Source organism: Tachyglossus aculeatus, chromosome 15 (assembly GCF_015852505.1).
Source record: "Tachyglossus aculeatus isolate mTacAcu1 chromosome 15, mTacAcu1.pri, whole genome shotgun sequence".
NCBI classification, from domain to species: Eukaryota; Metazoa; Chordata; class Mammalia; order Monotremata; family Tachyglossidae; genus Tachyglossus; species Tachyglossus aculeatus.
In genome coordinates, this window is record NC_052080.1 from 27,791,125 (window position 1) to 27,808,249 (window position 17,125).

The following is a 17,125-nucleotide window of genomic DNA, read 5'->3' on the forward strand; positions in this document are numbered from 1 at the left end:
CCCTTGAAGAGCAAATGCTTTGTTGGTGCTCCCAGCAGACCAAATCTGTTGATGTGTGCCCACTATCGCAAAACCGATTTTCTGGGGGCTACAGGGTCCAAAAGGATTTCTGGTGCCTGTGTATACCCTAATGAGTGTTTTGGGCACCAAGGGGAGGAGGGGGCGTCAGTCGAGTGTATTGTGGATGCCCACTCTTGCCCAAAAGTGCGACTGGGGGCTACAGGGTCACAAGTAAACCTTAAATAACTGTGGGGGTGCCTAAACTGGTTTTCGGTCCCCAGCAGGGCCCTAATTGATTTTTGGCTGGTAATTTGGTTTTCTTGAAGGGAGGATAAAGGATATCAATATTCTGGCTGACCAGAGGTACTTTGATTTCCTTGAAAATCGATGGAGATCACTCTGGAAAATGGAACAGACTTGGTTGGGGTGCCCGACTAGCCATGTGTCCACCCCAATGCTGGAAGGAAGGTGGACAGGCCATTTAAAAAAATCCCCAAAACATGAAAAAATTTCGGGCCTTCAATTCCCTTTGTCCATCCTCTAAAGGAACCACCTCCCTTCCCGGGACACCATGGTTATTAATAGTCAGATGATGCATTGACTTTCTGATTTCCTCTTAAATTAAATAAAATTAAGAGGAAATCAAAATACCAATTACCCTATATAAGACTCCAGGAGGGTGGGCCTTCTCTTAGCCGCTGCCTCTTTAGTATCTTACCGGTGTCGGTCCTACTTTGTGTTCCCGGGGCATGGTGAGTGTGGGTAGGGGGCTTATTTTGACTTTTTCACTGCTCTGTGGGGGTAGGGGCTTCCGCTCTTTTGGAGTTTCTGTTGTTGAGCCTGAGTCAGGGCATAGGCAGATGCTTGTAGGCATAGTGTCTATGTGGGAAGGGGGCTGTCTGGGGTTTGGGCCGTGAGGACGGGATGACCCATCTGCCTCAGTTACGGTATGGCTGCACTAGTTCCAGCTGAATTATTTTCTGTCTTTCTTTTCAGATTCATTACTGACTTAGAGCCTTGGGAGACATGGCTGTTTCTGAACAACCCCTGCAGATGAGTAAATTACATACATTCTTTGTTCTGGTGCTTCCTTTCCCTTGTCATGCCTCTAGTTCTTCTCACAAAAAAAGTACAACTGTACCAGGCCCTTAAAAAGCAAACTAACCCAGAATATCTACTTTCCTTCCTGGACATTGGTGAGTGGGGATCATTTTGGGGGTTTTTCTGTTCATTTTTTGGTGGGTAGGATCTACTGCTCTTGGGGAGTTGACCCTGGGTCAGGGTGTGGGCAGTTGTGGGTGTGTAGGGAGGAGCTGGACCTGCTTGGGGTTTTGAGGACCAGATGACCCGTCTATTTGACTGTATGGCTGCACTAATTCATTCTAATTTAATTTCAGCATTAATTTTCAGATGTCTCGCTGACCCAGGGCCTGGGGGTGCCTTGGCTGTTTCTAACCATCCACCACAGATGAGTAACATAGTACACATAGTAAGCGACCAACAAATGCCACCACCATCATCTTCTGCCACCCCTTCTGTGCTGAATTACTTCCTCTGCACTTTCAAACTTGGCCACAGCTTTCCCTAATTAAAAAAAAAGACACAAATAACTTGGTCCACCACTCCAGGTGTAGATCCTTTTCACACTAGTCCTGCAGCCAGAGCATCTGGCCATGGATAGGTTAGGGTGGGATGACCGAAGGGAGATATTTGATTAGCTCTTACTCATTCTCTCTACAGTACATTTCCCAGCCTCGTGGACCCATCCCTCTGCCGTTTTGGACCGTCAGGTCAGATATGAAACGTCCCCAGCTGTTGAGATGGAGCTGCTGGTTCTACCATTATCTCAAAGGGAAGGTTTTGTGTTTGGTTATTTTTTCGTGTGCTTGTGTATGGAGAGGGTTAGGGTTAGTTGGGTTTGGGGAGAGAGCAGTGCCGAAGAGAAGGTCACTGTGGACTCAGACGTTGGTTCTACACATGGGGGCTGGGGCTCTGTGCAGTGAACCGGTTCTGTTTGACTCGACTGTGGATCTGAGAAGACCCGGGGCCCTTAATTCTATAGAAGGGTTGCTTAGGGTTAAGGTTGGTGCTTAGGGTTAGGGCTGCTGGTTAGGATTAGGGCTTAGGGTTAGGGTTAGGTTTGCTGCTTAGGGTTAGGGTTGCTGGTTTGGGTTAGGGTGAGTTAGGGTTATGGGTTAGGGTTAGGTTTAGGGTTGCTGCTTAGGGTTCGTTAGGATGGAGGAGGAGGATGGAGGGTTAGGGTGTTGCTTAGGGTTAGGGTTAGGGTTGCTAGTTAGGGTTAGGGGTTAGGGTTAGGGGGAGGAGGAGGTTAGGGTTACAGATAGGGTTGGGTTTGGGTTAGGGGTTAGGGTTACTGCTTAGGGTTAGGGTTGCTTAAGGTTAGGATTAGGGTTGGGTTAGGGTTGCTGGTTAGGGTTAGGGATTAGGGTTGCTGCTTAGGGTTAGGGTTAGGCGTTTGTGTTGTTGATCCTGAGTTGGGTCGTGGGCAGATGCCTGTAGGTGTAGTGTCTCTGTGCGGAGGGGGCCATCTCGAGTTTCATCCGAGAGGTCAGAATGACCCACCTGCCCCAGTTATGGTATGGCTGCATGAGTTCCATTGGAATAATAATTCCATCTAATATAGTACCATTTATTAAGGACTTTTTATGTGCAAAGCACTGTTCTAAGCGTGGCAGACGTTACAAGGTAATCGGATTGTCCAACACGGGGCTCACAGCCTTAATCCCCACTTTACCGATGAGGGAACCGAGGCCCAGAGAAGTGAAGTGACGTGTCCAAAGTCACACAGGCGGTAATTGGTGGAGGCTGGATTTGAACCCATGACCTCTGATTCCGAAGCCCACGCTCTTTACACTGAGCCATGCTGCTTCTCTAATTCTTTTTGTCTTTCTATTTAGATTAATCACTGACCCAGAGCCTTGGGTGATGTGGCTTTTCCTCCACAATACCCTAGCAAGTGAGTAGCTTACAGACTTATTTTTTCCTGGTGCTTCCTCTCCCTTTTTCTGCATCTAGTCCTCCTCATAAAAAAGGAACAACTGTAGAAGGCTTTTAAACCAAAACCCCTCAGCCTCCCTACTTTTAAAACGAAAATCACTCTCCCCAACTGAAGCCTGCAAGAGCATACACTTTGTTGGTGCTCCCGGCAGAAGAAATCTGTTGATTTGTACCCACGATCGCAAAACCGATTTTTAGGTGGCAGCAGGGTCCAAAGCGGATTTCTGGTGCCCATAGATAACCTAATGAGTGCTTTGGGCACCAAGGGGAGGAGTGGGTGTCGATCGAGGGTATTATCGATGCCCACACATGCCCAAAAGTGCAACTGGGGGCCCCAGGGTCACATGTAAACCTTAAATAACCGTGGGGGGGCCTAAACTGGTTTTCGGTCCCCAGGAGTGCCCAAATTGATTTTTGGCTCGTAATTTGAATTTCCTGATGGGAGGATAAAGGAAATCAATATTCTGGTTGTCCAGAGGTACTTTGATTTCCTTGAAAATCGATGGAGATCACTCTGGAAAATGGAACAGACTCGGTTGGGCTGCCCGGATACTCATGTGTCCACCCCAGTGCTGGAACAAGGTGGATGGGCCATTAAAAAAAATTCCCCAAAACACGAAAACTTTTCGGGCTGACAATTCCCTTTGCCATCCTATAAAGGAACCACCTCCCTTCCTGGGACACCATGGATATTAATAGTCAGATGATGCATTGGCTTTTTGATTTCCTCTTAAATTAAATAAAATTAAATAAATTTAAGAGGAAATCGAAACGCCAATTACTTTTTCATTTTGGTTCCTGTTGTGGTTCTGAGGTTTCTAAGGCATGTTTTAAACCCCTCTATTCTTTTGGGGGCCATCGTGGTTTTTTTTCAATTTTATTTCCCTGTGAGATTTAGGGCACTCTTCCCGGGGTCCACCTCTTGGGGTGGACAGTTGAAGATCGGCAGGGTCCCAGTTCCAGTCCCGTTGGGTCCTCACCATCCAAATCGAAAGAAATTTGATTCCCGCCTCTTAGGGATGGAATATTGGATCGGTAACGTTTTAGTTTGTTTTTGTTCCTTCCTTTGAAATAATCAGATAGGCCGTACCCTAGCTCTGTCATCCCCTGGGTCCCTTGGAGTACCCGAGATTCCTTTTCGATCCTTCCCCACTGGGTCTGCCGTGCCACCTCCGCCTCACACACACTATGCCAAGCAGGCAAGCTGTTTGTTCTGCAAAGGATGAGCGGCTCCCGGGCACAGTCCCCACCAATACTGGCCCAATGCACAGCTGCTCCCAATCAAGGGATTGCCAGGCGGTCGAGCCCTGCCCCTTCCCTACTCTATATAAGGCCCCCGGAGCATGGGCCTTCTCTCAGCTGCTGCCTCTTCAGTATCTTCCCAGTGCCTGCCCTCCTCTCTGTATTCCCGCGTCATGGTGAGTGAGGGTAGGGGGCTCATTTTGATATTTCACTGCTCTCTGTGGTTACGGGCTTTGGATCTGTAGGAGTTTGTTGTTGAGGCTGTTGGGCCGTGGACAGATGCTTGTAGGGGTAGCGTCTCTGTGCGGAGGGGGCCGTCTCGGGTTTAGGCCCAGAGGACAGGATGACCCACCCGCCTCAGGCTGCACCAGTTCCATCGGAACAATAATTCCATCTATTATAATAGCATTTCTTAAGCACTTACTACATGCAAAGCACTGTTCTTAGCGCTGCAGAGGTTACAAGGTAATCGGGTTGTCCCTCGGGGGGCACACGGCCTTAATCCCCACTTTACCGACGAGGGAACCGAGGCACAGAGAAGAGAAGTGACGAGCCTAAAGTCACACCGCCGGTAATTGGTGGAGGTGGAATTTGAACTCAGGACCTCTGACTCCAAACCCCGTGCTCTTTCCACTGAGCCAAGTTGCTTCTCTAATTCTTATTTTTCTGTCTTTTTAGGTTCATCACTGACCCAGAGCGTTGGGAGACGTGGCTGTTCCTCCACAAAACCTGTGCAAGTGAGTAGCTTACAGACCTTTTATTTCCTGGTGCTTCCTCTCCCTTTTCCCACATCTAGTCCTTCTCATAAAAAAAGGAACAAGTGTACAAGGCTTTTAAACAAAAACCCCACAACCTCCGTATTTTTAAAACATAAATCAATCTCCCCAAATTAACCCTCCAAGAACAAACGGGTTTTGGTGCTCCCGGCAGACCAAATCTGTTTTTTGTGTGTGTGCCCACGATGGCACAACCGATTTTTTGGTGGCCACAGTGTCCAAACGGATTTCCTGTGCCCGTGGATACCCTAATGAGTGGTTTGGGCACCAACAGGAGGAGGGGGCGTCATTCGAGGGTATTGTCGATGCCCACACTAACCCAAAAGTACATTTGGGGGCCACAGGGTCACAAGTAAACCTCACCTAACCGTGGGGGTAACTAAATTGCTTTTCGGTCCCCAGCAGTGCCCAAATTGATTTTTGGCTCGTAATTTGTTTTTTTTTTTTGATGGGACGATAAAGTATATCAATATTCTGGCTGTCCAGAGGCACTTTGATATACTTGAAAATCGATCGAGATCACTGTGGAAAATGGAACAGACTCGGGTAGGCTGCCCGACTCGCCATGTGTCCACCTCAATGCTGGAAGGAAGGTGGATGGGGCATTCCAAAAAATCCCCAAAACAGGAAAAAAATTTTTGGGCTGGCAATACCCTTTGTCCATCCTGTAAAGGAACCACCTGCCTTCCCAGGACACCGTGGACATTAATAGTCACATGAAGCATTGGCTTTTTGATATCCTCTTAAATTAATTTTAAGAGGAAATCAAAACCCCATATACTTTTTCATTTAGATTCCTGTTGTGGTTGTGAGGTTTTTAAAGCATGTTTCAAACCCCTCTATACTTTTGGGGGCCATCGTGGATTTTTTTCCATTTTATTTCCCTGTGGGATTTAGGACACTCTTCCCGGGGTCCACTTTTGGGGGTGGACAGTCGAAGATCGGCATTGTACCAGTTCCAGTCCCTTTGGGTCCTCACTGTCCAAATGGAAAGAAATTTGATTTGACTCCCGCCTCTTGGGGACAGAATGTTGGGTCGGGAAACGTTTAGTTTTTTTTTTTTTTATCCTTCTTAAATAAACAGTTAGGACATGCACTAGCTCTCCCATTTCCTGGATCCCATGGAGCACCCGAGATTGCTTTTCGGTCCTTCCCCACTGGGTTGTCCATGCCACTGGCTGCCGAGGAAGCCGCTCACCGCCTCGCACGCACTCCGCCAAGCAGGCGTGGTGTTTGCTCTGCAAAGGATGAGCGGCTCCCGGCCCCCGGGTGTGTGCCTTCTCTCAGCTGCTGCCTCTTTGGTACCTTCCCAGTGTCTGCCCTCCTCTCTGTGTTCCCGGGTCATGTTGAGTGAGGGTAGGGGGCTTATTTTGACTTTTTCACTGGTCTCTTGGGGTAGGGGCATCGGCTCTGTCAGAGTTTGTGTCGTTGAGCCTGAGTCGGGTCGTGGGCAGATGCTTGTAGGCGTAGCATGTCTGTGCGGAGGGGGCCGTCCCGTTTTGGGGCCGAGAGGGCGGGATGACCCACCTGCTTCAGTTACGGTATGGCTACACCAGTTCCATCGGAATAATAATTCCTTCTATTATAATAGCATTTATTAAGCACTTACTATGTGCAAAGCATCATTAAAAGCGCCGCAGAGGTTCCGAAGTAATCGGGTTGTCCCCCGGGGGTTCACAGCCTTAATCCCCACTTTACTGACGAGGGAACCGAGGCACAGAGAAGTAAAGTGATGTGCCCAAAGTCATACAGCCGGTAATTGGTGGAGGCGGGAATAGAACCCATGACTTCTGACTCCAAAGCCCGTGCTCTTTCCACTGAGCCATGCTGCTTCTCTAATCTTTATTTTTCTGTCTTTCTTTTTAGATTCATCACTGACCCAGAGCCTTGGGAGACGTGGCTGTTCTTCAACAAAACCCCTGCAAGTGAGTAGCTTACAACATTTTTTTTTTCCTGGTGCTTCCTCTCCCTTTTCCCGCATCTAGTCGTCCTCATAAAAAAAGGAACAATTGTACAAGGCTTTTAAACAAAACCCCACAACCTCCCTATTTTTAAAATGAAAATCACTCTCCCCAAATTAACCCCACAAGAGAAAACGGTTTGTTGGTGCTCCCGGCAGACCAAATCTGTTTGTTTGTGCCCACCATCGCACAACCGATTTTTTTTGGTGGGCACAGGGTCCAAACGGTTTTCTGGTGCCCATAGATACCCTAACGAGTGCTTTGGGCATCAAGGGGAGGAGGGGGCGTCGGTCGAGGGTATTGTCGATGCCCACACTTGTCCAAAAGTACGTTTTGGGCCAGAGGGTCACAGGTAAACTCACGTAACGGTGGGGGTGCCTAAACAGGTTTTTGGTCCCCAGCGGTGCCCAAATGGATTTTTGGCTGGTAATTTGGTTTTCTTGTTGGGACAATAAAGGGTATCAATATTCTGGCTGTCCAGAGGCACTTTGATTTCCTTGAAAATCGATCATTCTCAGTCTCTTTTGCTGACTCCTCCTCCCCCTCCCATCCCCTTTCTGTAGGGGTTCCTCAAGGTTCAGTTCTTGGTCCCCTTCTGTTCTCGATATACACTCACTCCCTTGGTGACCTCATTCGCTCCCACTGCTTCAACTATCGTGTCTGTGCTGATGACACCCAATCGACATCTCTGCCCCTGCTCTCTCTCCCTCCCTCCAAGCTCGCATCTCGTCCTGCCTTCAGGACATCTCCATAGGGATGTCTGCCCGCCACCTAAAACTCAACATGTCCAAGACTGAACTCCTTGTCTTCCCTACCAAACCCTGCCCTCTCCCTGACTTTCCCATCACCATTGACAGCACTACCGTCCTTCCCGTCTCACAAGCCCGCAACCTTGGCCTCATCCTCGACTCCGCTCTCTCGTTCACCCCTCACATCCGATCCGTCACCCAAACCTGTCGGTCTCACCTCTGCAACATTGCCAAGATCCCCCCTTTCCTCTACATCCAAACAGCTATGCTGCTCGTTCAAGCTCTCATCCTATCCCGTCTGGATTACTGTAAAAGCGTCCTGTCCAATCTGCCATCCTCCTGTCTCTCCCCACTTCAATCCAAACTTCAAGCCGCTGCCCGCATTGTCTTTCTCCAGATACACTCTGGGCATGTTACTCCCCTCCTCAAAAATCTCCAGTGGCTACCAATCAACGTACGCATCAGGCAGAAACTCATCACCATCGGCTTCAAGGCCCTAGATCACCTCATCCCCTCCTACCTAACCTCTCTTCATTCCTTCTACAGCCCAGTCCAAACCCTCCGCTCCTCTGCCACTAATCTCCTCACCATGCCTCCTTCTCGCCTGTCCCGCCGTCGACCGCCGGCACGTGTCATCCCCCTCTCGATCTCGATCTAGAAATCGATCGAGATCACTCTGGAAAATGGAACAGACTCGGTTGGGCTGCCCGACTAGCCGTGTATCCACCGCAATGCTGGAAGGAAGGAGGATGGGGCATTCAAAAAAATCCCCAAAACAGGAAAAAAGTTTCGGGCCAGCAATTCCCTTTGTCCCCCTTTATTACTCGGGAATAAAAGTACTATAGGTCTGACAGTCAGAGAGGGGGAGACTTCTGGGTCAGAGCCGAGTCCTGGGAAAGAGTAGGGTCGAGCATAGTGAACATTCATCGCATTGGAACTGTTATTCATCTGTAGCTTTCTATACAAGAGACCTTCCTAGAGTTGTAAGGGGTTGTTCCCAGGGGTGGGGGGCGAGGGGGAGCTAAGTATCAGGACAGAGAGCTAGAGTATGTATGCTTGTGTTCCCCACCCCATTCTTCTCTGGATTAGTTTAGCCTCCCACCCGAGTTGTTAGGGAGGCTAGAAAGCAAAGGTGGTCCTGGGTATCGCGGCCCTTGTCGACTCCCTGTTTAGTCAGCAGCTGCTATGTGTTTGCCTTCAGGTACTCCCCGGTCTGGGTAGGTGTGGAGATCCATTGGCAGAGGTAAGGAAGAGTGTCCGTGGCTGTCCTCTTGTGCGATTTGAATAGTAGGTTCATTGGGGCCCGGTGGAGGCCTCTCCTTTAAAAACCGTCCTGTCATTTTTTTCACCTTTCCTTTTCAGCTCCCAGGAGCACCATCCTATCTTCTCCACTCCCGCTCTTCTGCCACAGAGTACCGTTGAGGCACATTCCGGCCCTGGCACCCCGACACGGCAGGTGAGAAGGAATTCAATCTCGCTCTCTGTCGCTCAGCCACAGTGACTCCCGTCGCCACAGTGACTCCCGTTGTCTTTGCTATCTGTTCTAGACTTTGCACTCCTGCCTTTTACGTCCTCAGCTCCCCCTAACGTATTCTGTCAGAGGCAACTGGTAGCGAAAGCAGTGCTCCGCCCTCAAGTGTGTGATACTATTATGCCTCCCCAAGCCTGTGGTGTTATCCAAAGGTGCGCCCCCTCTGTCCCGTCCCCAAATCTTCCCGTCCCCCAGCACATCCATCGTCGTGTCAACCGGGCACCATCACATAGTAATCGGATGACTGTATTAAGCTGTGTTCTGTCACATATGTACATATCTGTAATTGTTGCATGATTTTTGTGTTCCCAGAAAACTGTAATCTCGGTTAGCATCGATAATGCTTAGTCTTTGTATCATAATCAATAAAGACAACTGATGGAGTGTTTCCTTCTTGGGGTGGGGGCGTGGCGGCTTTGGGTTTAGGTTTGTACTCTGGGGGGTTTTAAGGGTTTGACTTTTACTTAGATTTAGATTTCAACGCAGGCATTTAGATTTAAACTTAGTTTAAAAGCAGGCTGTTAGATTTAAAAGCAGACTGTTAGATTGAAACAGATTTAAAAGCAGGCTGTTAGATTGAAACTTCTATTCAAAAGCAGGCTGTTGGCATTAAAAGCAGGTTATTAGCATTAAAAGCAGGCTGTTAAACACAGTTTCAAAATCAGGCTGTTAGCCTTAAAAGTAGGCTGTTACGATTAAAACAGATTCAAAAGCAGGCTGTTGGCATTAAAGGCAGGCTGTTACATTAAAACAGATTCAAAATCAGGCTGTTAGCCTTAAAAGCAGGCTGTTAGCTTTTAACTTCTATTCAAAAGCAGGATTTTAGCTTTAAAAGCAGGCTGTTAGCTTTTAACTTAAATTCAAAAGCAGACTGTTAGCTTTAAAAGCAGGCTGTTAGATTGAAACTTAAAAGTCAAAAGCAGGCTGTTAGCATTCAAAGCAGGTTGTTAGATAAAAACAGATTCAAAAGCAGGCTGTTAGCATTAAAAGCAGGTTGTTACATAAAACAGATTGAAAAGTAGGCTGTTAGCATTAAAAGCAGGTTGTTAGATAAAAACAGATTCAAAAGTAAGCTGTTAGCACTAAAAGCAAGCTGTTAGATTAAAACTTAGTTTCAAAAGCAGGCTGTTGGCATTAAAACAGATTCAACAGTGGGCTGTTAGCATTAAAAACAGGCTGTTAGCATTAAAGCTTAGATTCAAAAGCAGGCTGTTAGTTTTAAAAGCAGGCTGTTAGATTTTAACTTAGATTGAATAGCAGGCTGTTAGCATTTTAAAAGCAGGCTGTTAGATTGAAACCAATTCAAAAGCAGGCTGTGAGATTGAAACTTAAATTCAAAAGCAGGCTGTTAGCTTTTAAAGCAGGCTGTTAGATTGAAACTTCAAATTCAAAAGCAGGCTGTTAGTTTTAAAAGCAGGCTGCTAGCATTAAAAGCTGGCTGTTAGATAAAACTTAGATTCAAAAGCAGGCTGTTGGCATTAAAAGCAGGCTGTTAGATTAACACAGATTTATTTAAAAGCAGGCTGTTAGCTTTTAACTTTATTCAAAAGCAGGATTTTAGCATTAAAAGCAGGCTGTTAGCTTTAAAAGCAGGCTGTTAGATTGAAACAAAATTCAAAAGCAGGCTGTTAGCTTTTAACTTAAATTCAAAAGCAGACTGAGCTTTAAAAGCAGGCTGATTGAAACTTAAAATTCAAAAGCAGGCTGTTAGCATTAAAAGCAGGTTGTTACATAACAGATTCAAAAGCAGGCTGTTAGCATTAAAAGCAGGTTGTTACAGAAAACAGATTCAAAAGTAGGCTGTTAGCATTAAAAGCAGGCAGTTAGATAAAAACAGATTCAAAAGTAGGCTGTTAGCATTAAAACAGATTCAAAAGTAGGCTGTTAGCATTAAAGCTTAGATTCAAAAGCAGGCTGTTAGTTTTAAAAGGAGGCTGTTAGATTTTTAACTCTGACTAGTAGGCTGTTAGCATTAAAAGTAGGCTGTTAGAAACTTAAATTCAAATGCAGGCTGTTAGATTGAAACAAATTCAAAAGCAGGCTGTTAGCTTTAACAGTAGGCTGTTCGATTGAAGCTTAAGATTCAAAAGCAGGTTGTTAGATAAAAACCTAGATTCAAAAGCAGGCTGTTGGCATTAAAAGCAGGCTGTTAGACTAAAACAGATTCAAAAGCAGGATTTTAGCATTAAAAGGAGGCTGTTAGATTGAAACTTAGATTCAAAAGCAGGCTGTTAGCCTTAAAAGCAGGCTGTTAGATGAACACTTAGATTCAAAAGGAGGCTGTTGGATTGAAACAAATTCCAAAGAAGGTTGTAAGATTGAAACTTATATTCCAAAGCAGGCTGTTAGCTTTAAAAGTAGGTTGTTCAATTGAAACTTAAATTCAAGAGCAGGCTGTTGACTTTAAAAGCAGGCTATTAGTTTTAAATTTAAATTCAAAAGCAGGCTGTTAGATTAAAATTTAGATTCAAAAGTAGGCTGTTAGCATTTAAAGCAGGCTGTTAGAATTAAAATGTGGATTGAAAAGCAGGCTGTTAGCATCAAAAGCAGGCTGTTAGATTAAAACTTAGATTCAAGAGCAGACTGTTAGACTTAAAAGTAGGCTGTTGGATTGAAACTTAGATTCCAAAGCAGGTTGTTAGCATTAAAAGCAGGCTGTTAGATTGACACTTTGATTTCCAAGCAGGCTGTTAGATTGACACTTAGATTTATAAGTAGGCTATTAGTTTGAAACTTAGATTTAAAAGCTGGCTGTTAGATTCACACTTTAATTTAAAAGCAGGCAGTTAAATTGGCACTTGGATTCAAAAGCAGGCTGTTAAATTGAAACAGATTCAAAAGCAGGCAGGTTTAAAAGCAGACTGTTAGATTTCAACTGGATTTAAAAGCAGGCTGTTTGCTTTAAACAGATTCAAAAGCAGGCAGGTTTAAAAGCAGACTGTTAGATTTCAACTTGGATTTAAAAGCAGGCTGCTTTAAACTTAGATTCAAAAGCAGGCTGGTAGAGTTAAAGGTAGATTTATAAGCAGGCTGTTAGATTTAAGCTTAGATTTCAAAGCAGGCTGTTAGCTTTAAAAACAGGCTGTTTAGATTTAAAGTTGGATTCAAAAGCAGGCTGTTAGATTTAAAGTTAGTTTCAAAAGCAGGATGTTAGATTTGAATTTAGATTCAAAAGCAGGCTGTTGGATTGAAACAGATTTGAAAGCAGGCTGTTGGATTTCAACTTAGATTTCCAAGCAGGCTGTTAGTTTTAAAAGCAGGTTGTCAGTTTTAAAATTACATTTCCAAGCAGGTTGTTAGCTTTACACTTTGATTCAAAAGCAGGCTGTTTGCTTTACACTTTGATTCAAAAGCAGGCTGTTAGCTTTAAACTTAGATTTAAAAACAGGCTGTTTGATTAAAACTTAGATTCAAAGCCGGCTGTTAGATTCAAAAGCAGGCTTTAACATTTAAACTTAGATTTCAAAGCAGGCTGTTAGCTTTACAAGCAGGTTGATTTAAACTTAGGTTTCAAAGCAGGATGTTAGCTCGAAAAGCAGGCTGTTGGATTGAAACTTAGCTTTCAAAGCAGGCTTTTGGATTGAAACTTAGATTTCAAAGCAGGCCCGTTAGATTTCAACTTTGATATCGAAGCCGGCCGTTAAATTGAAACTTAGAAGTAAACTGTGGCTTTGTGATTTAAACTCAGGACTTTATATCTAAACTTAAGCCTTGACATTTACATTGAAACTTAATTTTAGATTTAAAGGTAGGGTTTTAGATTTAAAGTTAGGTTTAGATCTAAATGTAGATTTAAACTTAGATTCAGTTTTAAAGTCAAGGGATTAGCTTCAAACTTGGGCTTTTAGGTTTAAATTCAGGTTTTAGATTTAAACTTAGATTTTTAGATTGAGATTTAAACAGGGCCTTTAGATCTAACTTTAGGCCTTTATATTTAACCTTAGATTTAAACTCAGGCTTTTCATTTTAGATTTAAACTTGGATTCAAACAGATTAAAACTTAAATTCAGACACGGGTCAGGGTCAGCCTTTGGATTTTAATTTAGGCTTTTAGTTTCGAATTTAGATTTTAATTCTGGTCTTTAGATGTAAACTTCGATTGAGATTAAAACTAAGGCTTTTAGCTTAGGTTTTAAAATTAAAATTTGGATTTAGATTTAAACCCAGCATTTTACATTTAAATTTAGATTTAAATTTAGGCTTGAGATTTAAACTTTGATGTAAACTTAGGTTTTTAGATAAAAACTTAGATTTAACCTTGGGCTTTTAGATTTAAACACAGACTTTTAAATTTAAACTTAGGCTATGAGATCTAGATAAAAAAATCATGCGTTTCAGTTACGATTTAAACTCAGGCTTTCAGATTTCAACTCTGGGCTTTAAATTGGTAGGCCTTTAGCTTTCAGGTCTGGCCTGTAGCCTTGCACCCTGGCCTTCAGCCTTCCACTGGATTTAACCCTAGGCTTTTGGATTTAAACTTTATCCTTCTAGATTTAAACTCATGCTTTTAGTTTTTAACTTTGATTTCCACGTTTAGATTTAAACTTTGATTTCCCTTTGTCCATCCTCTAAAGGAACCACTTGCCTTCGCGGGACACCATGGATATGTATAGTCAGCTCATGCAATGGCTTTTTGATTTCCTTTTAAATTTTAGAGGAAATCATAAGGCCAATGACTTTTTCATTTCGGTTTCTGTTGTGGTTCTGAGGTTTCTAAGGAATGTTTTAAGCCCCTCTATACTTCGGGGAGGGGGGGGGAACCATCGTGGAATCTTTTCACTTTTATTTCCTTGTGGGATTTAGGGCACTTTTCCCTGGGTCCACCTCTTGAGGTGGACAGGGGAAGATCCACAGGGTTCCCGTTCCAGTCCCGTTCGTTTCACGCTGTCCAAATCGAAAGAAATTCGATTTGATTCTTGCCACCTGGGGAAAGAAGTTAGGATGGGGAAACTTTTATCAGCCGTACCCTAGCTCGCCTATCCCCCGGGACCCTTGGCCGACCTGAGGTTCCTTTTGGGTCCATTGTAACTGGCTTTCCTTGCCACCGGCTGCCCAGGAACCCCCCCCCTCCTTTTCTTCCCCCACACTCGGCCAGGCAAGCGAGGCGTTTCTTCTGCAAAGGATGAACAGCTCCTGGACACAGGGCCCTCCGATTCCCCCTTAGAGAAACCATTGTCCTCCTCTTAAAAAAAGAAAAAAAAACCCGACCTCCCCTTTTTAGAAACAAATATCACTCTTTCTGACTTATCCAGGCAAGAACAAATGGTTTGTTGATGAGCCCTGAAGACCAAATCGATTTTTTTGTGCCCCCGATTGCACAACCGATTTTTTGGTGGGCATAGGGTCCAAACGGATTTCTGGTGCCCGTGGATACCCTACTGAGTGCTTTGGGCAGCAAGGGGAGGAGAGGGTGTTGGTCGAGTGTATCGTCGATGTCCACACTTGCCCAAAAGTGCGTTTGGCGGCCACGGGGTCACAAATAAACTTCATATACCCCTGGGGGTGACCAACTGAGTTTTCGGTCCCGAGCGGTGCCCACATTGCCTTTCTGCTGCTAGTCTGGTGTTCCTGATGAGGCGATCAAGGATAGCAATTTTCAGGCCATCCGGAGGCAATTCGGTTTCCTTTAAATTCCATCGGGATCCCTCTGGGAAAGGAAAAGGACCCGATGGGGCTACCTGAGTAGACAAGTGTCCACCCTAGGTTGAAAGGTAGGTGGGGGAGGTATTTAAAAAGAAAAAAACCCAAAACACGAAAAAAATTTTGGGCCGGCAATTTCCTTCTAAAGGAACCACCTGCCTTCGCGGGACACCATGGGTATTAATAGTCAGATAATGCATTGGCTTTTGGATTTCCTCTCTAATTTGAGGAAATCAAAACGCCAATTACTTTTTCATTTTGGTTCCTGTTGTGGTTCTGAGGCTTCCAACGCATGTTTTAAACCCTGCTATACTTTTGGGGGCCATCGTGGATTTTTTTTTTTCCATTTTATTTCCCTGTGGCATTTAGGACACACTTCCCGGGGTCCACGTTTTGGGGTGGACGGGGAAGATCGGCAGGGTCTCAGTCCCATTCGGTCTTCACCGTCCAAATCGGAAAAAAATTTGATTCGATTCCCACCAGGTGGGGAAAGAATGTAGGATCGGGAAATGTTGACTTTGGTTATTTTTCCTTATTTTTAAATAATCAGCTAGCCCGCATCCTAGCTCGCCCATCTACTGGGTCCCTTGGCGCAACAGAGATTCATTTTGGATCCTTTCCAACAGGGTTTTCCATGTCACCGGCTGCCGAGGATGCCCGCCTCCCCCACACTCTGCCATACAAAAGACGAGTTGCTCCTGGTCACAGTCCCCTCCAATGCTGGCCCATGGCTCAGTTGCTTCCAATCAAGGGATTGCCAGACTGTTGAGTCACGCCCCTTCTTTACCCTATATAAGGCTTCAGGAGGGAGGGCCTTCTCTTTCATTCATTCAGTCGTATTTATTGAGCGCTTACTGTGTGCAGAGCACTGTATTAAGCGCTTGGGAAGTACAAGTTGGCAACATATAGAGACGGTCCCTACCCAACAGTGGGCTCACAGTGTAGAAGGGGGAGACAGAGAACAAAGTAAAACATATTAATAAAATAAATAGAATATGTACAAGTAAAATAAATAGAGTAATAAATACGTTCAAACATTTATACATATATACAGGTGCTGTGGTGAAGGAAAGGAGGTAAGGCGGGGGGGAAGGAGGGGGCTCAGTCTGGGAAGGCCTCCTGGAGGAGATGAGCTCTTACTAGGGTCTTGAAGGGAGGAAGAGAGCTAGCTTGGTGGATGTGGGGAGGGAGGGCATTCCAGGCCAGGGGGATGACGTGGGCCGGGGGTCGATGGCGGGACAGGCGAGAACGAGGCACGGTGAGGAGATTAACGGCAGAGGAGCAGAGGGTACGGGCTGGGCTGTCGAAAGCGAGAAGGGAGGTGAGCTAGGAGGGAGCGAGGTGATGGAGAGCCTTGAAGCTGAGGGGGAGGAGTTTCTGCCTTATGCGTAGGTTGATTGGTAGCCACTGGAGATTTTACTCTCAGCTGCTGCCTCTTCTGTATATTCACAGTGTTTGCCCTCCACTCTGTGTTCCCGGGGCATAGTGAGTGAGGGTAGGTGGGTTATTTGGACTTTCCTACCTAGGTTTAGGGATTCCCTCTCTGTCGGAGTTTGTGAAGTTGAGCTTGGGTCGGGTCGTGGGCAGAGGCTTGTAGGTGTAGTGTGTATGTTGGCAGTGGGCTGTTTCATTCAGTTAATCGTATCAAGCGCTTTTTGTGTGCAGAGCATTGTACTAAGCGCTTGATAGTGTTTGGGCCATGAATAATTATTATAATAATAATGGCATTTATAAAGCGCTTTCTATGTGCAAAGCACTGTTGTAAGCGCTGGGGAGGTTACAGGGTGATCAGGTTGTCCCACAGGGGGCTCACAGTCTTCATCCCTATTTTACAGATGAAGTAACCGAGGCCCAGAGAAGTGAAGTGAGTTGCCCAAAGTCACACAGCTGACAAGTGGCGGAGCCGGGGTTTGAACCCATGATGTCTGACTCCAAAGCCCGTGCTCTTTCCGTTGAGCCACGCTGCTTGTCCTGTGAAGAGAGGATGACCCCCCTGCCTCAGTTAGATTGAGCTGTCAACGCAGGCCTTTATATTTAAACTTTGATTTACACTTTGATTTAGATTTACATGCAGGCTTTTAGATTGAGATTTAAAGCTAGGCTTTTAGATTGAGATGTCAACGTGGGCCTTTAGATTGAGATTTAAATGCAGGGCTTTAGATTGAGCTGTCAAGGTAGGCCTTTGGATTGAGTTGTCAACACAGGCCT